Consider the following 26788-nt stretch of genomic DNA (forward strand, 5'->3'; position numbering starts at 1 on the left):
GTCATTTAAATTTTGAACTCACTCTAGAACGAAATGACCAGTTAACAAAACCCTAAATCAACCACCTTCCTATACACGGAAATGTACCTCCGATGTTTCTTTTTTTTTTTTTCTGTATATGTTCCTATACTTACATATGTTTTCGTTTGTTTATGTACATGTTCTAATTTCAACACCGCTACGACTATCGCCCACCTATTAAGGTGCCTTTTCAAAACTGTAAAATGTTGTTTATTTTGAAAAAATTCTAATAAAAATTTAATCATTAAAACACTGCATTGATCGGCGTTAGGGAGATACACATTGCAAATTGTAAGGGTCTTACCACCAATGAGTGTTATAAGACGTAATGCCCCTCGACCAAGCTGTCCATGACCTGATGCCTCAAAGATTTATAGATAGAGAAACCACTAGTTATATTAGTTGTGCTGAGCTGTTTAAATTCTTGATTAAATTATTTAGGAGATTCTCGATGAGATTAAAAAGTTAAAAATAGGCAAAAGTCCAGGCCCCAACGGCTTTACTTTTAGGTTTTACAGAGCTTAGTAATGGAATCCCTAGCAAATGCTCTTCCAGCAAATGGAGATATGCAAGGTTAGAAAGTAGCATCTGTGGAACACAAAGTGGTGTTATTTGCTGATGACCTCGCTGATGAGTTATACAGTAGGGTTAGTAATTTTGGGGTCAATATGCATAACTCGGAAGTATTGAACGTAACGCTCCAGACTACTGATCTTAATCAGCATAAATCCCTTCTTCCATTGAATGGTCTGAAGATCATATTAAATATTTAGGGGTTAAAGGGGTTGTCCCGCGAAACAAAGTTGGGGTATACACTTCTGTATGGCCATATTAATGCACTTTGTAATGTACATTGTGCATTAATTATGAGCCATACAGAAGTTATTCACTTACCTGTTCCGTTGCTAGCGTCCTCGTCTCCATGGTGCCGTCTAATTTTCAGCATCTAATCGCCCGATTAGACGCGCTTGCGCAGTCCGGTCTTCTCCCTTCTGAATGGGGCCGCTCATGCCAGAGAGCTGCTCCTCATAGCTCCGCCCCGTCACGTGTGCCGATTCCAGCCAATCAGGAGGCTGGAATCGGCAATGGACCGCACAGAAGACCTGCGGTCCACCGAGGGTGAAGATCCCGGCGGCCATCTTCGCAAGGTAAGTAAGAAGTCACCGGAGCGCGGGGATTCGGGTAAGTACTATCCGTTTTTTTTTTGTAAACCCCTGCATCGGGTTTGTCTCGCGCCGAACGGGGGGCTATTGAAAAAAAAAAAACCCCGTTTTGGCGCGGGACAACCCCTTTAAGCTTTCCTCTGACTCGGGAAATCTATTCAACTTAAATTTTGAACCCCTTTATATCTCAAGTCTGAAAGAACTAGAGAGATGGCGCTCGTTGACGCTCTCATGGTTTGGGAAAATTGATGTTATTAAAATAAATCTCCTACCAAAATTTTTATATCTCTTTGAAACCCTCCCTATTTGAATCCCAAGGAAATTTTTTCTTAATATAAGAAAGGCTATTACACATTTTGTCTGGGGTGGGTCTAAGCCCCGTTTGAATTATAAAATTCTTATTTAGAGGAAAGATAAAAGGGGGCACAAAGGTAAGACAGTAATAGATCTCTTACATAAACAGTCCACGAAACTTTGGGCTGAATCGGAACAGGCCTCGTTGATAGGTGGAGTGGGGGGCATTTTTTGGCTCAGAGGAGGCAGGGGACAAGAGAGAACGTGGTGTTCGCCCTTCCTGAGCTCTCTCCTGGGAATATGGGATAGTTTCACTCGCCAAAGCGGCTTGATAATGGTACCTGGCCCCTGGACTCCATTAGTGGGGAACCCGGACTTTTTATCAGGAGAAGCCGTTTTGCTACTACTAGACAAGCTGAGAACACTGGAACACTGACACCCAGGATAAGAGATGTTATGCAGGCAGATAGAATTAAAACATTAAATGAGCTCTTAGGTGACAGCAGGCCTGTGGCGGGCACGTGGTTTCAATATATACAGCTCCGTCATTTCATACAAAGTCAGGGTTCAATTTTGACTCTGACTGCCCCATCCACACCCTTTTAGGAATTATGTTCCTCATCTCGTGCTCGTAGGGGTGAGATTTCTGTGGCCTATAGTTTTTTGGAAGCCAGGGAGGTATCGGGCACAAAGTTATGGTTTAGGGGACATTGGGGGGTAATGGGCCGCACCCTATTGGATGGGGAGTGGTCCAGGGGCCCCAACCCTGACCCATAAAATTTCTGTCTTGGGTAGACATCATGAGTTAAACTACAAGCTCTTATCAAGATGGTAATACACCCCTTCCTGCCTGGCGAGGATGCATTTTCATTCTTCAGGCAGGAGCTGGAGTTGTTTGGAGGGGCAGGGAACCTTTATACATATCTGGTGGTCTTTCCCAGATATAACAGGTGTGTAGTCAGATGTTGGGGCTATGTATAATGAACTGAATGGAAGATCACTGGTACTTACTCCAGAGATGGCCCTTCTCTTGATTTTACCAGGCTCTATTGCAAAATGTAAAAGGGATATCCTTTGTTTCTTTATCCTGGCCATGAAAATTGTGATTCCTCGAATATGGAAATCCCAGGTCGCACCTACACGTTTAAGCTTGGTGATGGCCATGGACAAGATTAATTACATGGAGGAATTAAGGGCCAAGGATGAAGCTAACTGGTTAGTATACAAAGAAACCTGGGAGGTTTGGAGGAGGTTCCGTTGGTCCTCAAGCTGCGATAGGTGGCTTGTGGATGGGGTAATGCAATTACAAGAGAGGACATGAGGGAAAGACTAAGGGTGAGGCAAGAGAGGAGGGGGTTAACAAATAAATAAAACAATAAAGTACGAGCTGGTTAGGGTGGCGGGAGACTTTTTCCCCTTCCTCCCTTTTTTTTATTTCCTCCTTTTTTTCTTCCTGTATCTTATTTATTTAGTATGAAGAAATGGTTCATAAAGGAATTTAAGGGGCTAAGGGTGTCCGGTGGGACCTCAACAAGAACCACCTTTGCTATCTGCGGTGTACCAGAGTGGCTTGTCGGAGCCAAACTGAACACTAAAGCAAGCAATTAATGGTTTTGATTTATATGTATACGAATAATGGTAATGGTTAGAGATGAGCGAGCACCAAAATGCTCGGGTGCTCGTTACTCGAGTCGAACTTTCAGTGATGCTCGAGAGTTCGTTTCGAGTAACGAACCCCATTGAAGTCAATGGGTGACTCGAGCATTTTTGTATATCGCCGATGCTCGCTAAGGTTTTCATTTGTGAAAATCTGCAAAACACAAGAAAGTGATGAAAACGACACAGAAACGAATAGGGCAGGCGAGGAGCTACATTTTGGGCTGTATCTCAAGTTCCCAGGTCCCACTATTAAGCCACAATAGCGGCAAGAGTGAGACCCCCCCCCCCCTCCGCACTGTCAGCATAACGATCGTTCTCCTCTGCCACAGCTGTAACAGCTGTGGAAGAGAAGAACGATGTTAGCCCATTGAATTCAATGGAGCCGTCAATACAGCCGACTCCATTGAAAGCAATGGGCTGCCGGCGATCGCGGGATGAATTGTCGGAAAGGGGTTAAATATATAAGCCCTTCCCTGCAATTCATCCAGAAATGTGTAAAAATAAAAAATATATATATATACTTACCTGGTCCCGGCAGAGCGATGTTAGCCCATTGAATTCAATGGAGCCGTCAATACAGCCGACTCCATTGAAAGCAATGGGCTGCCGGCGATCGCGGGATGAATTGTCGGGAAAGGGTTAAATATATAAGCCCTTCCCTGCAATTCATCCAGAAATGTGTAAAAATAAAAAATATATATATACTCACCTGGTGCCGGCAGACGGAGTTCAGCGCGGCAGGCTGCAGTTCTCCTGAACTGCTCTGAACAGCTGTGAGTAGTATTCAGCAGCCGGGGATTTAAAATCCCCGCCTGCTGAATAAGATGCCTCTGATTGGTCACAGCCTGACCAATCAGAGGCCAGCCCTCACTCACACCCATTCATGAATTCATGAATGGGTGAGTGAGGGCTGCCTCTGATTGGCTCAGGGGCAACTCTCCTGCCCCTGAGCCAATCAGAGGCAGCCCTCACTCACCCACTAGAGATGAGCGAGCACCAAAATGCTCGGGTGCTCGTTACTCGAGATGAACTTTTCGCGATGCTCGAGGTTTCGTTTCGAATAACGAACCCCATTGAAGTCAATGGGCGACCCGAGCATTTTTGTATATCGCCGATGCTCGCTAAGGTTTTCGTTTGTGAAAATCTGGGCAATTCAAGAAAGTGATGGGAACGACACAGCAAGAGATAGGGCAGGCGAGGGGCTACATGTTGGGCTGCATCTCAAGTTCCCAGGTCCCACTATTAAGCCACAATAGCGGCAAGAGTGGGCCCCCGCCCCCTCCCAACAACTTTTACTTCTGAAAATCCCTCATTAGCAATGCATACCTTAGCTAAGCACCACACTACCTCCAACAAAGCACAATCACTGCCTGCATGACACTCCGCTGCCACTTCTCCTGGGTTACATGCTGCCCAACCCCCCCCCCCCCCCCCCCGCACGACCCAGTGTCCACAGCGCACACCAAACTGTCCCTGCCCAGCCTTCAGCTGCCCTCATGCCACGCCACCCTCATGTCTATTTATAAGTGCGTCTGCCAGAGGAAAAGCGGGCACACACTGTAGAGGGTTGGCACGGCTAGGCAGCGACCCTCTTTAAAAGGGGCAGGGCGATAGTCCACAATGCTGTACAGAAGCAATGAGAAATCCAATCCTGTGCCACCTCCATCTAGAGCTGCACACGTGGGCATAGCAATGGGGAACCTATGTGCCACACACTATTCATTCTGTCAAGATGTCTGCATACCCCAGTCAGACTGCGTTTTTTTATAAATAGTCACAGGCAGGTACAACTCCGCAATGGGAATTCCGTGTGCACCCACAGCATGGGTGGCTCCCTGGAACCCACCGGCTGTACATAAATGTATCCCATTGCAGTGCCCTGGACAGCAGAGCTAACGTCAGATTAAATGCAGGTGGGCTTCGGCCCACACTGCATGCCCCAACCTGACCGGGGTTTTTAATTCATAGACACAGTCAGGTACAACTCCCTATTGTGAAGTCCCTGTGGACCGACAGCATGGGTGGGTGCCAGGAAGCCACCGGCGGTACATAAATATATCCCATTGCATTGCCCATCACAGCTGAGGTAATGTCATGTTTAATGCAGGTGGGCTTCGGCCCACACTGCATGCCCCAGTCAGACTGGGGTTCTTTAGAAGTGGACACATGCAGTTACAACTCCGTGTGGACCGACAGCATGGGTGGGTGCCAGGAAGCCACCGGCGGTACATAAATATATCCCATTGCATTGCCCATCACAGCTGAGGTAACGTCGTGCTTAATGCAGGTGGGCTTCGGCCCACACTGCATGCCCCAGTCAGACTGGGGTTCTTTAGAAGTGGACACATGCAGTTACAACTCCCTGTGGACCCACAGCATGGGTGGCTCCCTGGAACCCACCGGCGGTACATAAATGTATCCCATTGCAGTGCCCAACACAGCTGATGTAACATCAGCTGTAATGCAGGTGGGCTAAAAATTAATTTGATTACACTGTAGGCGAGGGCCCCCAAAAATTGGTGTACCAACAGTACTAATGTACCTGAGAAAAATTGCCCATGCCCAACCAAGAGGGCAGGTGAAACCCATTAATCGCTTTGGTTAATGTGGCTTAATTGGTAACTAGGCCTGGAGGCAGCCCAGTAAAAATAAAAATTGGTTGAGGTGAAAGTTTCAACGCTTTAATGAGCATTGAAACGTATAAAAATTGTTTAGAAAAATTATATGACTGAGCCTTGTGGGCCTAAGAAAAATTGCCCGTTCGGCGTGATTATGTGAGGTTTCAGGAGGAGGAGAAGGAGGAGGAGGAGGAATATTATACACAGATTGATGAAGCAAAAAGGTCCCCGTTTTGGATGGTGATAGAGAACGATGCTTCCATCCGCGGGTGCAGCCTACGTATTGTTTAGGTATCGCTGCTGTCCGCTGGTGGAGAAGAGAAGTCTGGGGAAATCCAGGCTTTGTTCATCTTGATGAGTGTAAGCCTGTCGGCACTGTCGGTTGACAGGTGGGTACGCTTATCTGTGATGATTCCCCCAGCAACACTAAACACACTCTCTGACAAGACGCTAGCCGCAGGACAAGCAAGCACCTCCAGGGCATAAAGCGCGAGTTCAGGCCACGTGTCCAGCTTCGACACCCAGCAGTTGTAGGGGGCAGAGGCGTCACCGAGGACGGTCGTGCGATCGGCTACGTACTCCCGCACCATCCTTTTACAGTGCTCCCGCCAACTCAGCCTTGACTGGGGACCGGTGACACAGTCTTTCTGGGGAGCCAGAAAGCTGGCAAAGGCCTTGGATAATGGTCCCCTGCCTGCGCTGTACATGCTGCCTGATCTCTGCGCCTCCCCTGCTACCTGGGCCGCGGAAATGCGCCTTCGGCCACTAGCGCTGTCGGATGGGAAGTTTACCATCAGTTTGTCCACCAGCGCCCTGTGGTATAGCATCATTCTCGAACCCCTTTCCTCTTCGGGAATGAGAGTGAAAAGGTTCTCCTTATACCGTGGGTCGAGCAGTGTGTACACCCAGTAATCCGTAGTAGCCAGAATGCGTGTAACGCGAGGGTCACGAGAAAGGCATCCTAACATGAAGTCAGCCATGTGTGCCAGGGTACCTGTACGCAACACATGGCTGTCCTCACTCGGAAGATCACTTTCAGGATCCTCTTCCTCTGGCCATACACGCTGAAAGGATGACAGGCAAGCAGCATGTGTACACTCAGCAGTGCGCCAAGCTGTCTCTTCCCCCTCCTCCTCATGCTCCTCCCCCTCCTCCTCCTCCTCTGGCCATACACGCTGAAAGGATGACAGGCAAGCAGCGTCTGTACCCTCAGCAGTGGGCCAAGCTGTCTCTTCCCCCTCCTCCTCATGCTCCTCCCCCTCCTCCTCCTCCTCCTCCTCCTCAACGCGCTGAGATATAGACATGAGGGTGCTCTGACTATCCAGCGACATACTGTCTTCCCCCGCCTCCATTTCCGAGTGCAAAGCGTCTGCCTTTATTCTTTGCAGGGAACTTCTCAAGAGGCATAGCAGAGGAATGGTGACGCTAATGATTGCAGCATCCCCGCTCAGCATCTGGGTAGACTCCTCAAAGTTTCCAAGGACCTGGCAGATGGCTGCGAACCAGGCCCACTCTTCTGTAAATAATTGAGGAGGCTGACTCCCACTACGCCGCCCATGTTGGAGTTGGTATTCTGCAATAGCTCTACGCTGCTCATAGAGCCTGGCCAACATGTGGAGCGTAGAGTTCCACTGTGTGGGCACGTCGCACAGCAATCGGTGCACTGGCAGATGAAACCGATGTTGCAGGGTCCGCAGGGTGGCAGCGTCCGTCTTGGAGTTGCGGAAATGTGCGCTGACCCGGCGCACCTTTCCGAGCAGGTATGACAAGTGTGGGTAGCTTTTCAGAAAGCGCTGAACCACCAAATTAAAGACATGGGCCAGGCATGGCACGTGCGTGAGGCTGCCGAGCTGCCGAGCCGCCACCAGGTTACTTCCGTTGTCACACACGACCATGCCCGGTTGGAGGCTCAGCGGCGCAAGCCAGCGGTCGGTCTGCTCTGTCAGACCCTGCAGCAGTTCGTGGGCCGTCTGACTCTTCTCTCCTAAGTTGAGTAGTTTCAGCACGGCCTGCTGACGCTTGCCCACCACTGTGCTGCCATGCCGCGCGACACCGACTGCTGGCGACGTGCTGCTGCTGACACATCTTGATTGCGAGACAGAGGTTGCGTAGGAGGAGGAGGAGGGTGGTTTAGTGGAGGAAGCATACACCGCCGCAGATACCACCACCGAGCTGGGGCACGCAATTCGGGGGGTGGGTAGGACGTGAGCAGTCCCAGGCTCTGACTCTGTCCCAGCCTGCACTAAATTCACCCAATGTGCCGTCAGGGAGATATAGTGGCCCTGCCCGCCTGTGCTTGTCCACGTGTCTGTTGTTAAGTGGACCTTGGCAGTAACCGCGTTGGTGAGGGCGCGTACAATGTTGCGGGAGACGTGGTCGTGCAGGGCTGGGACGGCACATCGGGAAAAGTAGTGGCGACTGGGAACCGAGTAGCGCGGGGCCGCCGCCAGGTTACTTCCGTTGTCACACACGACCATGCCCGGTTGGAGGCTCAGTGGCGCAAGCCAGCGGTCGGTCTGCTCTGTCAGACCCTGCAGCAGTTCGTGGGCCGTCTGACTCTTCTCTCCTAAGCTGAGTAGTTTCAGCACGGCCTGCTGACGCTTGCCCACCACTGTGCTGCCATGCCGCGCGACACTGACTTCTGGCGACGTGCTGCTGCTGACACATCTTGATTGCGAGACAGAGGTTGCGTAGGAGGAGGAGGAGGGTGGTTTAGTGGAGGAAGCATACACCGCCGCAGATACCACCACCGAGCTGGGGCACGCAATTCGGGGGGTGGGTAGGACGTGAGCAGTCCCAGGCTCTGACTCTGTCCCAGCCTGCACTAAATTCACCCAATGTGCCGTCAGGGAGATATAGTGGCCCTGCCCGCCTGTGCTTGTCCACGTGTCTGTTGTTAAGTGGACCTTGGCAGTAACCGCGTTGGTGAGGGCGCGTACAATGTTGCGGGAGACGTGGTCGTGCAGGGCTGGGACGGCACATCGGGAAAAGTAGTGGCGACTGGGAACCGAGTAGCGCGGGGCCGCCGCCGCCGCCATCATGCTTTTGAAAGCCTCCGTTTCCACAAGCCTATACAGCAGCATCTCCAGGCTGATCAATTTGGCAATGTGCATGTTTAACGCTTGAGCGTGCGGGTGCGTGGCGGCGTACTTGCGCTTGCGCTCAAACAGTGGCGCTAGCGACGTCTGGACGCTGCGCTGAGAGACATTGCTGGATGGGGCCGAGGACAGCGGAGGTGAGGGTGTGGGTGCAGGCCGGAGACGGTAGTGCCTGTGTCCTCAGAGGGGGGTTGGATCTCAGTGGCAGGTTGGGGCACAGGGGGAGAGGCAGTGGTGCAAACCGGAGGCGGTGAACGGCCTTCGTCCCACCTTGTGGGGTGCTTGGCCATCATATGCCTGCGCATGCTGGTGGTGGTGGTGCCTCCCCAGCTGATCTTGGCGCGACAAAGGTTGCACACCACTGTTCGTCGGTCGTCAGGCGTCTCTGTGAAAAACTGCCACACCGTAGAGCACCTTGACCTCTGCAGGGTGGCATGGCGCGAGGGGGCGCTTTGGGAAACAGTTGGTGGATTATTCGGTCTGGCCCTGCCTCTACCCCTGGCAACCACACTGGCTCGGCCTGTGCCCACACCCTGACTTGGGCCTCCGCGTCCTCGCCCGCGTCCACGTCCTCTAGGCCTACCCCTACCCCTCAGCATGCTGTATTACCAGTAGTGCAGAAACACAACGCTGTAATTAAATGTGCCGCTTATTGGCCTGTGGTTGGAGGCTGACTTTGCTTACGGAACGCCAGGAAATAATTTTGCGCAAGCCTGCTGTAACACTTAGCTGGCTGCATATGAATTTGGAGAACTACTACACCCAGCACAGACCCAGAACACTGAGGACAGTCACAGGCAGCCCAAATAGATTTTTTCCCCCAAGTTTTTTTGCAAAGGCCCACTGCCTATATTCAATCAATAATCAATATGTCTTCTGTCCCTGCCTAAGCACTTCTGGCCCTGGAGTATGTCAAAGAACTGCAGAGTGTTGCACTGTGAACTGCAATACAGCGGTGATTTCACAGCCCAGACAGAGCTAGGAAATAATTTTGCGCAAGCCTGCTGTAACACTTAGCTGGCTGCGTATGAATTTGGAGAACTACTACACCCAGCACAGACCCAGAACACTGAGGACAGTCACAGGCAGCCCAAATAGATTTTTTTCCCCAAATTTTTTTGCAAAGGCCCACTGCCTATATTCAATCAATAGGTCTTCTGTCCCTGCCTAAGCGCTTCTGGCCCTGGAGTATTACTGCAGGGCGCAATGCTCTGCACGGCCGATATACCAAAAAAAAAAATGTGCAACACTGCAAAAAGCAGCCTCCACACTACTGCACACGGTTAGATGTGGCCCTAAGAACGACCGTTGGGGTTCTTGAAGCCTAAAATAACTCCTAACGCTCTCCCTATAGCAGCTCCGGCACCAGTAGCACTTTCCCTGATCTCTGTCAGAACGCATCTGTGGCAAGCCGCAGGAGGGGCCAATTTTTATACTCGGGTGACACCTGATCTCGCCAGCCACTCACTGCAGGGGGTAGGTATAGGGCTTGAACGTCGCAGGGGGAAGTTGTAATGCCTTCCCTGTCTTTCAATTGGCAAGAAAAGCGCGCTAACGTCTCAGAGATTAAAGTGGAAGTAACCCGAACATCGCGTGGTACTCGTTACGAGTAACGAGCATCTCGAACACGCTAATACTCGAACGAGTATCAAGCTCGGACGAGTACGTTCGCTCATCTCTAGTGGGCACCCACCTTTAATGACAAATATTGGTAAAAACTGCTGATTGGGAGAAAAAATTTATTGGGACAAGTTTTCCTGTATCCTAAATAGATATACTCCTGCACTCACACGCTATAGGATTGTGTGTATGCAGGCTTAGGCTGCTTTCACACGGCCAAGAAAAATCAAGCAAAATTGGTCAATTGTGAGACGCACAAATCTCACACAAATATGAACCCCATTCTGTTGAAAGGGGTCATACACATGAGCTGCACATCCGATCTTTAACCCCTTCCCGCTCCTGGACGTACCTGGTACGTCATGGTAGCGGAATACTTCCCGCAACATGACGTACCTGGTACGTCATGTCATTAAAGTGTCGCCGCGGTGACAATCGCGGCGACACAGCAGCGATCCTGGCTGATATCGTCGGCAGACAAGTAAGGCATCCGGGCTGGGGACCAATCAGAGCGGTCCCTCCCCCACGATCGCTGTGATTGGTCAGGGAAAAACTCCCTGACCAATCACAGAGCCGCAGCGGTGTTCGCGCTGTTTAGAATAGGAGCTCTGTCTGCAAGCACCGCAATGTGTTTCCGGTGCTTGTAGAAAGAGCAACCACCGTATTGTGTGCCATAAAAACGAGCGATTAGAGTGTAGATTAGGCAGGGAGTGAGTGTAGTGTAGTGTAGTGTAGTGTAGTGCAGTGTAGTGTAGTGTAGTGTAGTGGAGTGTAGTGTAGCAGAGTGGAGTTAGTGATCAGTGTAGTGGAGAGGAGTTAGTCATCAGTGTGGTGTAGTGGAGTGAGTGTTAGTGATCAGTGTGGTGTAGTGTAGTGAGTGTGGTGAGTGATTGATCAGGCAGTGTAGTGTAGTGAGTGATTGATCAGGCAGTGTAGTGTAGCAGAGTGGAGTGAGTGATCAGAAGTGCAGTGTAGTGTACTGAGTGAGGGATCTGTAGTGTGTGATCAGAAGTGTAGTGAGTGAGCTGTAGCGTGCGATCAGCAGTGTAGTGTAGCGCAGCGTGTAGTCAGTGTATCCCTTGGTGTAAAAAAAAAAAAGTTCCTGTTGTTCCCATTTTGTTACCTGTCCCGTCACCCGTTATTAGTTAGTGTAGCGTTTAGTTAGTCCGTCTAGTGTGTAGCGTGTCGTTAGTCCGTGTACTGTCAGTGTATTCGTCTGTGTAAAAAAAAAAAAAAAAAAAAAGTTCCTGTTGTTCCCATTTCGTTACCTGTCCCGTCACCCGTTATTAGTTAGTGTAGCGTTTAGTTAGTCCGTCTAGTGTGTAGCGTGTCGTTAGTCCGTGTACTGTCAGTGTATTCGTCTGTGTAAAAAAAAAAAAAAAAAAGTTCCTGTTGTTCCCATTTCGTTACCTGTCCCGTCACCCGTTATTAGTTAGTGTAGCGTTTAGTTAGTCCGTCTAGTGTGTAGCGTGTCGTTAGTCCGTGTACTGTCAGTGTATTCGTCTGTGTAAAAAAAAACCAAAAAAAACAAAAAAAGTTCCTGTTGTTCCCATTTCGTTACCTGTCCTGTCACCCGTTATTAGTTAGTGTAGCGTTTAGTTAGTCTGTCTAGTGTGTAGCGTGTCGTTAGTCCGTGTACTGTCAGTGTATTCGTCTGTGTAAAAAAAAAAACAAAAAAAAAAAAAAAGTTCCTGTTGTTCCCATTTCGTTACCTGTCCCGTCACCCGTTATTAGTTAGTGTAGCGTTTAGTTAGTCCGTCTAGTGTGTAGCGTGTCGTTAGTCCGTGTACTGTCAGTGAATTCGTCTGTGTAAAAAAAAAAAAAAAGTTCCTGTTGTTTCCATTTCGTTACCTGTCCCGTCACCCGTCATTAGTTAGTGTAGCGTGTCGTTAGTCCGTCTAGTGTGTAGTGTGTCGTTAGTCCGTGTTGTGTCAGTGTATTCGTCTGTGTAAAAAAGAAAAAAAAACAAAACACGTGAATACACCACATAAGTTTCCGCGTTCTTTCCGACCCCCGTCCCGTGGTCACCCCATCCCGCAGTGTCCCATCTAATAAAACTTTTTCCCCGTGTGCCCCATTTTATATAAATATGGCCCGCAGGAGGTACACTTCAGAGGAACTGTATGCAATCATTGCATCAGACTCGGACTCAGGTAGTGGTGATGACGACCCCACTTTTTTGGCATTCTCCGACTCCTCATCCTCATCCTCATCCAGCGAGTCTGAGCTCCCTGCACCCCCGAGAAGGCGTCCAAGGACCGCCACTGACCCCAATGCATCAGATGTTCACTGGAGTACCCCGGAAGATTACAGACCCCAGATCCCTGATTTTATTGGGAACCCAGGGATTCAATTTGATCCGGAAGGGCTCAGAGGGAAGGACTTCTTCAAGTTTTTTTTTTTTCAGAAGAGTTCATTGCCCATATTGTTACCCAGACTAATTTGTACGCCCAGAATTTTATTCAACAAAATCCCACCTCCAGCTATGCCAGACCCGATAAGTGGACCCCAGTGGATGCACCAGAGATACAAAAATTTGGGGGGCTTATACTAACTATGGGGCTAATAAAGAAGCCAACAATCAGGGCGTACTGGACTACCGATATTTTGTACCACACCCCAATGTTCCGCATGGCGATGTCGAGGACGCGCTTTGAGTGTATTTTAAAATTTCTGCACTACAATGACAACCAGCTGTGCCCCCCCAGCGATCACCCCAATTACGATCGGTTGTATAAGATCAGGCCCGTAATAGACCATTTTAATGCCAAGTTTGCCCAGGCGTATGCCCCACAGATAAACATTGCAGTAGACGAGTCCCTGGTACACTTCAAGGGGAGGCTAAAATTCCGCCAGTACCTGCCCAGTAAGCGGGCACGGTATGGTGTGAAGTTGTACAAGCTGTGCGAAAGTACATCAGGGTACACCCACAAGTTCCGTATTTACGAGGGGAAGGACACTAAAATTGAGCCCCCAGAATGCCCCCCCGTGCTGGGAGTAACAGGGAAAATAGTGTGGGAACTGGTGCACCCACTATTAGACCAGGGTTACCATCTGTACCTGGATAACTTTTATACCAGTGTCCCCCTGTTTCAGTGCCTCGCTTCCAGAGGAACAGTGGCATGTGGCACTGTTCGGAAAAATCAAAAAAGCCTCCCTAAGACGCTGCTTGGGCAACTGCTCAGAAGGGGTGAGAGCCGGGCCCAATGCAGCGACAATGTATTGTGCGTTAAATATAAGGACAAGAGGGATGTCCTTATGTTGACGACAATACACGGCCACAGCAGTACCCCCTGCCCAGTACGAGGTACCAGTGCAGAGACCCCCAAACCAGACTGCGTCCTCGACTATAATAAGTACATGGGAGGGGTCGATCTATCAGACCAGGTACTGGAGCCCTATAGAGCCATGCGGAAAACACGGGTGTGGTACAAAAAACTGGCCGTGCACCTCGTACAGATGGCACTGTATAATGCCTACGTGCTGTTCCGAGGTGCAGGCCACAGGGGGACATTCCTTGAATTTCAAGAGGAAGTTATCAAGGACCTAATATTTGGGGACCAGGAGGTGGGGGAGAGGCCCAGTACTTCTGGAAGCGAGGCCACAAGAATTGTACCAGGGCAGCATTTTCTCAGTGAAATTCCCTCCACTGCGACGAAGGGAAGGCCCCAAAAGAGGTGCAGAGTGTGCTACAAACAGGGGATAAGAAAAGACACCAGATACCAGTGTGAAACGTGCCCCACACAACCCGGCCTCTGTATAAATGAGTGTTTTAAGATCTACCACACGTCCCTGAAATTTTAATTTTTTTATTGCCCTGACGTTTTACCCTGATGTACTTCGCACAGCTTGTACATAAAGCCACATGCTAAGTCCTTCCCTTCTGAGCCCTGCGCCCTAAAAACAGTTTAGATTCACATATGGGGCATTTCCCTGTTGGGTAACATCATGGATTACGTTTTCTCCTTCTGCCCCTGGTAAAAAATAAAAATCTGGGCCTAAACTGAGCATTATTGGAAAAATGTGAATTTTTCGTTCTCAACTCAAATTGTTAAAAAAAAATCCTCAAATACCTGTGGGTTCAAACCGCTCACTACACCCCTTAAAAAATTCCCTGAGGGGTGTAGTTTCCAAAATGGGGTCAGTTGTTGGGGGTCTCAAATGCACTGGTACCTCAGGGGCACTGCAAACACTACACGGTGTCTGAAAATTATTCCAGCAAAATCTGCATTCAAAAACAGCGCTCCTTTCTTTCTGAGCCCTGCCATGTGCCCAAACAACAGTTTACATCCACATATGGGGCATTTCCGTGCTCGAGAGTAATTGGGTAATGCATTATGGACTATGTTTTCTCCTTCTGCCCCTGGTGAAAAATGAAAATCTGGGCCTAAAGCTGAACATTATTGGAAAAATGTGAATTTTTCGTTCTCAACTCAAATTGTTAAAAAAAATTCCTCAAATACCTGTGGGTTCAAACCGCTCACTACACCCCTTAAAAAATTCCCTGAGGGGTGTAGTTTCCAAAATGGGGTCAGTTGTTGGGGGTTTCAAATGCACTGGTACCTCAGGGGCACTGCAAACACTACATGGGGTCTGAAAATTATTCCAGCAAAATCTGCATTCAAAAAGCCAAGAAGCGCTCCTATCCTTCTGAGTCCTGCCATGTGCCCATACAACAGGCTACGTCCACATATGGGGCATTTCCGTGTTCGAGAGCAACTGGGTAACGCATCATGGGGTACGATTTTCCTTCTGCCACTGGTGAAAAATGAAAATCTGGGCCTAAAGCTAAACATTATGTGAAAAATTGGATTTTTTCGTATTGAACTCAAACTGTTAAAAAAAATTCCTCAAACATCTGTGGGTTCAAACCGCTCACTACACCCCTTAATAAATTCCCTGAGGGGTGTAGTTTCCAAAATGGGGTCAGTTATTGGGGGTTTCAAATGTACTGCTACCTCAGGGGCACTGCAAACACTACATGGGGTCTGAAAATTATTCCTGCCAAATCTGCATTCAAAAAGACAAGAAGCGCTCCTTTCCTTCTGAGACCTACCATGTGCCCACACAACAGGCTACGTCCACATATGGGGCATTTCTAAAAACTGCGGAATCTGGGTCATACATTCCAAGTTTTGTTTCTTTGCTAACTCCTACTGTTTTATATTAAAAAAAAGGTTTTATATTGAAAATCAGTAGAAAAAAGGAACTGTTCTAATTTTTGATGCACTTTCCTTTAATTCCTGTAAAACATCTAAAGGGTTAATAAACTTTCTAAATGCCATTTTGAATACTTTGAAGGGTGCTGATTTTAAAATGGGGCAATTCATGGGGGATTCTGATATACAGGCTCGGCAAAACTATGTCTGAACTGCATTGGTCCTTAAAAAATTTAGATTTTGAAATTTGCTAGTAAATGTGAAAAATTACTGCTAAATTTATATACTTTGTGGAGTCTGCAAAAAGTAAAATAACACTTAAAAAATGATTGCTGTGTAAAGTAGGCCTATGGGAAATGTTAATGAATAACTATGTTGTGGTGTTTGACTTTCTATCTTACAAAGAAAACAATTCAAAGTTTGAAAATTGTGAATTTTTCCAAATTTTCAGTAAATTTGGATTTATTTTCCAAATAAGGACAAAATTTATTGATGAAATTTTTACACTAACATAAAGTACAATATGTCACGAAAAAACAATCTCAGAATCACCTTGATAAGTAAAAGCATTCAAAAGTTATTAGCACAGAAAGTGACAGATGTCAGATTTGAAAAATAAGGCTTGGTCCTTAAGCTCAAAATAGGCCATGTCATTAAGGGGTTAACAATGCCCTCACATAGCATATAGTGTTTAATGGTGTCGGCGGCAGCATCGTACCATGGGATAGGTATCGCACTTGCCCATGTGAAGTTAGCCTTAGGGCTCTTTCATACGAGCATAGGCGTTTTTATGTTTTGTTGTCCACACCGTTTATTGGCATGAATGGACTTTTTTCTGCGATCACGATGAGCATTTTCTCGCCCATTCACAAGACCGCGAGCGTCCTTTTTAACGAAAAAATATGTTGCATCCCAGAAAACCCTCACTCTGGATGCCGTCCAGTGCCTATATAGAGGTACCTGTAATCTTTTTGCAGTGTTGGACGCTGCTAAAATGCTTCCCCCTCCCTTTCTTTGTCCAGCTCCCATAGGAATCTATGGAAGCTGCCAGTGTATATCGGGCAAAAGATAGTTCCAGAACTATCTTTTTGCCCAGCGTATATGCGTTGTCGCGTATTTCGGTTGCGTATATTCCATTTTTCACGGTTCTACGTTTATGCGCGCTGTATATTCGCACATATGAATGGATGCATTGGAAACCAATGGCTTAGATGGTCGCGTATATCAGTTGAGCGTAAAAACGTCGCCGTTTATGCTCTCATCTGAATGAAGCCTTATGCTGATACAACAATAACCAAGTCAATGTATTCATAGTAACAAATTCCAGGAGCACATTATTTGTTCCCAACAATAAGTCACTCGCGTGATGATCTGAAGTTCAAGCCACCCATAGGGAAGCAGGGAGCATCTGCACTTCAATTATTACCTGCGGATTTGAATTGCGGATGCCACACACAGATAAGAGATCGCAGCATGCTCCATTTTACTGCGGATTCCGCAGATATGGGCTTCAATTCAATTGCAGTTGCATTGTGGATTTATAGGCAGATACCTCTCTGGTTTGCTTGGAGACCAAGCAGGGAGGTGGAGAGGGAAGGCAGTCAGTTTGGGCTTGCGTTTTTTTCTCCACACGGATGATCTGCAGTGCATCCGCGTACATCTGATCACTGGCAAGCATTTAAAAATAATTTCTGCACTGACACTCGTGGAAATCCACGTGCGGAATCCACGCATGCCGTGGACATGAGGCCTCACTCATTGCATATGGAGTGAAAAAAAATCATAGCATGTCCTATCTTTCAGCGTTTTGCTTTTTTAAATGTCCTTTTTAATCATATCGCAAAGCATAAATTAGCGATTTTCGTGCAATGCGTTTTTAGCATGATAAATTCCTACGGTCTATCGCAAGAAAACCTCACAAGACAATCGTGTGAAACTACCCTAAGTGAATGTTCATAAAGGCAGACTTTAGTCCAGGTTTCATTCATATACTTGTTGTCAGAGACATGAATTGAAAGGTTTTCCAGCAATGGTAATGGGATACTATTTTTCTGCACACCAGGTCACTTATGTCTGCCAACACAACACTGAAGACAATGGCTGTTTAGCAACCAAGAGCCACAGGAATACAATTATACAACTGCGCTCAGATAAAGACACAAATGTTTATATTTCAGGCACAAATATATACAGTATGACACACAAACATGTATATTTTATGTGTATTTAAGATAAGAAACATAGTAACTGAGCATTGACAAATAACTCAGGGTTTGTTACCATTTTTCAGATGTCACCTACATTATTAAAAATGGGTCAAAAGTTTCTAATTGTTCTTCGCTGGCTGCATTGAGATTTTAATCTTTAACTTAAAAAGGACCAAGGTCTGAAATCCAGAACACACCTTATTGACACGGAGTTTATGTACAGATAGTCAAGTTGGCGAGTTGCAGCAGCTTTAATATCATAGTGTTGATTTTAGATAGGACTGCAGTAACCCACAGATTATATTGTATTCCTTTGAACTGACGCTATAGCTCCATGGTTTAAAATCAAATCGGCTCACTACAAAAAGCTTTAGTGTAGCACTCCTAAACATTCGGCTTAGCAGAAAACGGATAACTCGTCTGGTATAACCAATTACACCTTTTGCTGCTAAATGACCTGTTCCAACAGGTAGTATATAGCAGCTTCATGTAATATCTCTGTCTGGCTTCCTGCAGTCTTATGAGCCTGGGGCTTTGCGGTAGGTTATGCAGACTTTGGGCATTGTCCAGTCATGAGTTGTGGAGATGATGGGGTTAAAAATTCAAAAAGCCCCAGATTGTGAAGTTATAAAGTCGGGGTGGAGCCGTCATTAAAATGCAAGTTAAACTCTTTCCCTTTCAGAGTGCACAGTTTACAGGTAGCGGGCTCAGTTATATATGTCTACTCATGCAATGAAAAAACCTAGCAAATTCATGAAGAGACCATGCTGACGAGGAATAAGTCACTTACCTGTAGACAGGAGCAGACAGCTATTCACTGGCATAAAATAATTCCCTCGCTCCAGGAATGTGGGATCAGAAGAAAGAGCGGTGTGCGAAAAGAAGACCTGACGTTTGTACTTTTTTACCTGGCTGGGAGTTTGATTACAGGGTGGGGCATACCTGACACAGGTATAGGAGGTTTGTAGATGGCTCTTCCTAGACTTTACAAGATGTCTAAAGCCACTAGAAGCATAGTTATAGGAAAATGACATCGATTAAGATGGTTAATGTGTAATAATATCTAGCTTTACATCAAAAGGTTGTAGTGTATTTTATAATCCCCTGTGGCGTTAAACTAACCTCTAGCTGCAAGGAAAACGGTATTTGGCAAACCACCCTTAGGTCTGTCTCAGATACAAGCACTTTCTAGTATCAGTACTACAGTCGTAAGATGTTAAGATGTGGATCTTCATGATTCTACTGAAGCAAACCTAGATCACAAAAGGGTGATTTGGGTCTGGGTCTTGAGGCCATAATATGTCTCAAATCACTTATGGGGTCTTGCATGTCACCGTATCAAAACTGAGTGGCTCACAATACTGTTCTATATTTTGTACTCTATTATGGACAGAATGCACATGCATGAAGTCTAAGGGTGCGTTCACACGAGCGTAGGCGTATTTACGTTCGCACATGCGCAGCATATAAGGCCGGAAAGAACGTTTTTCGGCGATCATGGCCAGAGCTAGAAAGCGTATTATCGTTTGTTCCTACTTTGCAAACTATCTTTTCGGCCATCGAATATGCATTGGCGCGTATTTCGGTCGCGTATGTTCCAGTTTTTTTTCAGGTTGCCGTTTTTACGCGCTGTAAAATCGCCCATGCGAACGAATACATTCAAAACCAACGCCTCAAATGGTCACGTATATACGATTGGGTGCAAAAACGCGCCGTTTATGCGCTCGTGTGAACGCACCCTAAGGCTGAGTCCCGCTGCAGATCAGCTATCGAATGCCTGTGTCTAAGCCCACACCATTTGGGAATTCACACGCTCTCATTGAGAGGAGGTGAGCTCCACAGCAGAGACGGTGATACAATTGACATGTCATGGATTTGAATTCCACGCCGCAACGAAGTTTCTGTTTGGGTTTTTCCGCAACATGTGGACGAGATTTTCTCAACATAGGAAGCACCCAAATACACAGCTGCGGAATTTCAAGTCAAAATCTCTAGGTCTAACTGCGAATTTTGATGCAGAATTTTGATGCAGGTTGTACGCCATTTTCAGTTCCGCATCAACATTTTCAGGTTATCTGTGGATTTTGGTGCAGAATTTACTAGGGCTTGTGGTGTGTCCTAATTCCAGCCTGTGTGAAAGCTCCCTAAAGGTGCCTGTCCATGGGCGTGATTTCGCTGGCGGTAAACCGCCGGCGAATCACGCCGGCCGACGCTTTCCATAGCATTGCTATGGAAAGCGCCGACACCTGTCCAAGAGTGGAGAATCATTGTGATTCTCCACTCGTCGCAGGCAATTCGTAGCATGCTGCGAATTGCCCCAATTCTCTGCGGCCAGCCTATCTTTCAGATAGGGCTGACCGGTGGAGAATCGGCAGCGGCTCCTGCTCCCGGGCGGCGGCTCCCGCGGTAGAGATCTGCTGCGGGATTTCGCATCGTCCGTGGACAGGGGGCCTTATGGTGACTACCCACTATAGTTTTTTTCACTGTGAAATTCGCAGCATTTTTTTTCTCCAGGGGTCTATGGGACTTGTTAAATGTTAAAATCGCATTGTGCAAAATCAGGATTTTGCGGTAAATTGTGATGTTTGCCACGATGCGTTTTTAACATTAGAAAGCCCTATAGCCACCTGGAAAAAAAACGCAGCAAATTCGCAAACGCTAGTGGGTAGTCACCCTAAGGCTTAGTTTGCACGGGGCATTTTCTAAGTTTTCTTGCCAATACTGTTGCTGTCATATTGTGGCTCCATTTTCTAAAGAGCAGTAATAGGGTTGTCACAGAGGTGTACAAGTCCTCTAGTGTACCCCCAATTTCACAGTGAAACATAAAAAAAAACATGGCTTCTCGGAGAGAATATCTCCACACAGGGTCCTACAGAGCCTATATGGTAGTGCAAGGAGGCTATAAGGGTAGACTCAAATATTGGTGGGAAAATTCAACATGGACCAAACCTTTGAAAAATCCACATGTCACTCTTTGCAAATTTGCATCAAAATCTGCATGTAAAATGTGGATTTTTCATGTAAAACATAAAAAGGCACAGGCGCTTCATGTGTAGATCCACTATGAATATATGAATTAGATGTGTATTTAGCTGCTCACCTTCTACGGTTATGTAACCACAGCACCAATAAGGATCTTTCAGAATCTTGCAGAATTTGCCAGCAAGACACACCACCCCAAAATCCATAGGGCTATCTGCAAATTTTGATGCGGAATTGAAAATGGCGTAACTCTGCTTGTAATTCCACATCAAAATCTGCAGTTAGACCTGCGGACATTGGTGCAGAATTCCACAGCATCAATTTAAGCTGCAGCTTGTGTTGCATCCTTCCAGAATAATTCCGCTCGTGTGAAAGGTTCCATAATGCCAATAGATATTCCTTTCTTCTGTGCTGTTGCCAGCAGCACTGAGGTTACCACCTGAACATAGGAGGCATGTCCCAACTGTCTTATAGGCCAAAGAGCTCAGAGCTGTCAAAGTGCAATCACCAATGGCAGAAAAGCAGTTTGATGCTTTTACTGGAGACAGAAACAACACATTTCGGATCTTTCAAGTGGCCTACCCAATGAAGGGTCTGGGGCATATCTGAAATATGTTGTTTCTGTTTCCAGTAAAACATCAAGCAATTCACCTGTCTGCTCCCGGTGACTCCCCTTGATAGCTCTGGTGTAAATTCTATGGCAGATTTACCTTTGGATTTTTCCACCACGTATAAATACACCCTAAGGCTCTCTACATAAGCCATGCACTACCGTATAGGTAACCTAGCTTGACATAGTTTGTAAGGCTGAAAAATGACTTATGTTCATCAAGCTCCGCCTAATATCCTAAAAAGTTTATCCAGAAGAAGGCAAAAAATAAGGTCTACATGCCAAGTGTACATCGGTTTGCCAAGAAAACATCAGTATGTGACATCACCCAAGAAGTCAGTCATGACTCGGTGCTTGCCCAAGGGGACTTTACCTTACAGATATTGACATCACTTGCTCAGTTTGGCTCACTGATTGTAACATTATCATAGTCATGGTAGATTTACGGTCTGGGACAATGCTTTTAAAAGTGCTTTGTGTCCCGGCTCTGTCCGTTCCAGACTAGGTTTTGGCCTATGCTAGGTGTTTTTAAAATATGCTCTTGGCAATATGGCGCCTCGTGAACTCCTGGGAAACTCAATATAATCCCACCTCCAGTCATTTCATGATGCTTGGAACAGCCCAGGAACCATGGAGAAGTTCCATTTCACAACTATTCTTAACCAGGACAACTGTCCGGCTGTATAAAAGTCTGTCAAAACAAGTCTGTGATGTACTTAATACAGTAGCTGCTTTACTGGGGACCAGTGAAGTATACAACAAGCCTATAATAGCTGTAATTGACCAGGGTATTGTGGAGTCCAGCAATAGTAAGGGAGGTTGTGACCCGCTGTCCAATGGGTATCCCTATACATCCCTATGATGCACAGAATTCAGGTAAGGAGACCTGCGGGCAAGCCGGAATGGACTTCTGTATTATGGACGCAAAACACAGGCTGAAATGCGGTAGTGTGTCACCGACTTTACTTTGACTACCTGCCATGCCTAGAAACCATAACCATGGAGAGTGCGCCATACTCTGCTCCTTCTCAACTTCCCCTGTCACCTCTTAATGCAATTTGAGCAGACAATATACATAAGTGGAAAACGAAACTCAGAACAAAAAAGAGGGATTACTTCTTTACAGGAACACCACAGGAAAGGGGAAGCATGTGAGTATGAAAAGATGCTTTCTGGACTCCCAACCATAACTTAGTTTATGGTGCTTATAGTTGATGACAGGTTCCCTTTAAATATAGTGCTAACACTGACAGGAAGTATAGATACAGCCTAACTCCAAAGGATTTAGGGAATATAATCAGGGGCTGGGGGGCAGAGAGGCATGTGCAGATGTCTAGGGCCTCCCTGCCTCCACTCCTGTAATTCAGACCACCAATGGAAACTTACAGCATGCTCATTACATACTTGTATAGAGGGCAGACCTCACGTTGTGCGCTATACAGCATAACCTCACTCCTCTTCTTGGCTCCAGCGTTCACTGTATAGACAGAGTGCCAGAGCCCAGAATGGAGCAGCAGTGTGTATGCGTGGGTACTGGTGCATCTGGTGTCCACCGGAAGAAAGGGTGGAGACATGGGTTGGCCAGGTTGTATTATAGGGGAGGGGCCAGTCCATGTCCCCAAGAGTGTATTGGTTGCTTCCCGCACTCAGCATGTCACGTCCCCAGGCTCCAGCTGTTCCCCCCCCCCCCCCCACTCACACTCCTAACCCTAGTCCACAGTCCTAACGCTCCTGTCGCTCTCCCCTCCCTGCTGCGGGGCTGTCAGTCTCCCCCCACCGCCCTCCCAACTCCGCCGGTGTAACATCATCTCCCCTCCCGGCTACTGTCACTGTTTCCAATGCTGTGCCTTGTCCTCTGACTCCGGCACTGTAACTCTTCCGCGGGCTCCAATCTGCCATGCAATCTATCCTGTGCTGTTAGTCTCCCCCCTCCCATCTCTGATTGTCTAGCATCATCTACCCTCCTGAATCCTGTGACTGTCCGTGGCGCTCTGCCTTCTCCTCTCCCAGCGCAGTCACTGTCCATCTCCCGCTGTGACTCCCATCAGTGCTGCAATATGTCCTCGTGTCTGCTTGCGCCACTGAAGCGTAGTCCGCTCTGTCTCCCCGTCCACCGACGCATCTGAGCCGCCATCAAACTATACATCCCCGCTCTTTCCCCTGTCCTCTGCAGCCATCAAGGTAGTCTTCTGACAGCATCAAGGTAGCTAATCAGGAGCTGTGGGTGTTCCCCATGTCTCCACCCATAGTAACGGTGGAGACAAAATGCATCAGTACTGTATGCATGACCACTGCTCCATTCACATCCATGCGACCATTGGTGATTGGAATGGGGTGGCGGTGAAGTATGCGCACTATATTTCCATTCACATGGGCATCCAGGGGTTTCACTACACACATCACACCCAATCATGGCTGATTGCAAACAAACATGTAATTGCGTAAACCTTAGCTTTCCATTCAGCTCCAGACTTTCAAAAGCAAACAGATGCATGTGCCATGCGCAATGACACATTTGTTTGCATGACTGGGTGTGATGCGTGCAGTGATATGCCGCAAAGGCTATAGGACCAGCTAAAATAACAATGCAATTGGTACAAAAGCAAAGTTTTGACCTAATAAAAGCACATTACCAGTTACATGTGACCTAGGCAACACTAAACTAGCAGAAAATTCCTGGGGAAAAAAAAAAATTTTGTTACCTAGTGTAAATATTGGTGTAGACTAAAGATGAGCGAGCATACTCGCTAAGGGCAATTGCTCGATCGAGCATTGCCCTTAGCGAGTACCTGCCCGCTCGGGAGCAAACATTCGTCTGCCGGCGGGCGGGGAGTGGTGGGGGAGAGCGGGGAGGAACGGAGGGGAGATCTCTCTCTCCCTCCCCCCCCCCCCCCCCCCCCGCTCCCCTCTGCTCATGGCCGCAACTCAACCGCGCCGGCACCCGAACCTTTGCTCCCAAGCGGGGAGATACTCGCTAAGGACAATGCTCGATCGAGCAATTGTCCTTAGAGAGTATGCTCGCTCATCTCTAGTGTAGACCGTTGGGTCAGCAGGTATTGCATGTTTTTGACCAACATTATGATGTATATACATAGAATTTGTGAATGTAACATGATTCCTACAGGTCTCAGAGTCACAAGCTTCAGTTTGCACCTTAACATAGCATTGAAATAGACTAGTGTGACCATTTAACGGCTCCACCAATCCCACATTATCCTTCCCGTTGGGTATTCTATCTTTGCATCACATCTTCTGATGACTCACGTGAGCACTACGGAATTTAGCATGAACAATTGATCTGGATGACCCAGTTTGGTGACTGGATAAATTGCTGACTTGTCATAGAATAAACTTAGATGAAAAGTGACTCAGGGTTTTGTACTTTACAGGGATTATGAAGAAAGAGCTGGGAGTTTGCATTAACTTGCTCTACTTGTTCCACCTGACTCAGCTTCACGTGCCTAATCCTGAAATTTAATAAAATCTAAGGAGAAAGCAAAACGTATTATTCAGGCTTATACTATTCCCCGTCGGTCTTTTCCATGAGAACAGAATTTAGTGCAAGTCCTAGAATATACAGGAAATGATTAGTTCTAAATCACCATGATGACGCAGTAAAGTTGGCAAATGTACTTCATAGTGTAAGTGACCTCTTTATACAGCCTTAGACTTGTCCATCAGAGAAGTGTCTGGCAGAATAATCATGGCTGGTGTAGAGGTAAATGGTGCCACGAATAATGATTTCTGTTCACTGTACAGCTTAAGTACAGTTTGAAACATTGGGAGACATTTATGAAGGCTTTACACCTTTTCTAGCATAAAAGAAGTCTTCTGCTCCTGGCTTTACCAATTGTTTTTGAAAAGTGGGGCTTGTCTGGAGGGGGCTTGGCTACCCGGACTGACAGATTTATGTATAACTAGCTTACCCGTTGCGCGTTGCTGTGAAGACAGACAGACATACATTCATTCGTTTTTATATATCTAGATAACAACCAATCACAGCGCAGCTTTCATGTTACCTCAGTGGTATAATATATAACAACCAATCACAGCGCAGCTTTCATGTTACCTTAGCAGTATAAAATATAACAACCAATCACAGCGCAGCTTTCATGTTACCTCAGCAGTAAGAGAAATAACAACCAATCACAGCGCAACTTTTATTCTGCCTCAGCAATATAAAAAATAGCAACCAATCACAGCGCAGCTTTCATGTTACCTCTGCGGTATTATATATAGCAACCAATCACAGCGCAGCTTTCATGTTACCTCAGTGGTATAATATATAACAATGAATTGCAGCGCAGCTTTCATGCAACCTCAGTAGTATAAGAAGTAGCCACCAATCACAGCACAGCTTTCATGTTACCTCAGCAGTATAAGAAATAGCAACCAATCACAGCACAGCTTTCGTGTAACCTCAGCAGTATAATATATAACAACCAATCACAGCACAGCTTTCATTTTACCTCAGCATTCTCCATATCCAGCAATTGTCTTGCGAAACGTTCGGCGGATGCATCATTTTCTGGTTGAACACTCATCCCATTGCTCGTAATGCCTTTTGGTTTCGTGCTTGAGATGGAAATCAAACGATCTTTGTCTGGGGGGCATAACTGTCGACGATGCTCGCACGCACGTCACCTATCGTAGGATAGATGTACTATGCCAGTAATCTTCCCAGGAGTGTACTCAACAACTTCCCAAAGTCTCATAGCAATTGGATGAATGATGTAGTAATGCATAAAGGACAGACAGACAGACATACATTCATTTATATATATCAGGAAGTGAGAGAATTAGATTCTGTACGTAAAATTTGGATGCTAATTGTTTTACGCTTAGAATTGAATAATGGAGTTGGGACCCATTAGCTTTTCCTATTCATGGCATAATCAATGCCCGTGCCAAATTTCAAGTTTCTATGTGAGAAAATTACATTCCGTACGTAAAATTTGGACGCTAATTCTTTGGCACATAGAATTGAATAATCGAGTTGGGACCCATTAGCGTTTTCTATTTATGACATATTCAACGTCCGTGCCAAATTTCAAGTTTCTATGTGAGAAAATTACATTCCGTACGTAAAATTTGGACACTAATTCTTTGGCGCATAGAATTGAATAATCGAGTTGGGACCCATTAGCTTTTCTATTTATGACATATTCAATGTCCGTGCCAAATTTCAAGTTTCTATGTGAGAAAATTACATTCCGTACGTAAAATTTGGACGCTAATTTTTTTGTGCATAGAATTGAATAATCGAGTTGGGACCCATTAACTTTTCCTATTTATGACATAATCAATGCTTGTGCCAAATTTCAAGTTTCTATGACATTGGTAAGCGAGAAAATTAG

General features: G+C 46.7%; 1 protein-coding gene across 2 annotated transcripts in view; it reads right to left on the bottom strand.

Moving 5' to 3' along the window:
• Nucleotides 1-26788, bottom strand: part of PAK6 (p21 (RAC1) activated kinase 6) — a 105897-nt gene that overhangs the window by 50792 nt on the left and 28317 nt on the right. Inside the window, exon 1 of one of the 2 annotated variants that reach the window (XM_066605844.1) lies at nucleotides 18630-18726. The exons of the other annotated variant lie outside the window; for it this stretch is intronic. The gene's annotated coding sequence lies outside the window, so the exon portion shown is untranslated. Of the gene's footprint in view, nucleotides 1-18629; nucleotides 18727-26788 lie in introns of those variants that run through there. 2 annotated transcript variants of the gene reach the window in all.

The sequence above is a fragment of the Eleutherodactylus coqui genome, chromosome 6, assembly GCF_035609145.1.
Source record: "Eleutherodactylus coqui strain aEleCoq1 chromosome 6, aEleCoq1.hap1, whole genome shotgun sequence".
NCBI classification, from domain to species: Eukaryota; Metazoa; Chordata; class Amphibia; order Anura; family Eleutherodactylidae; genus Eleutherodactylus; species Eleutherodactylus coqui.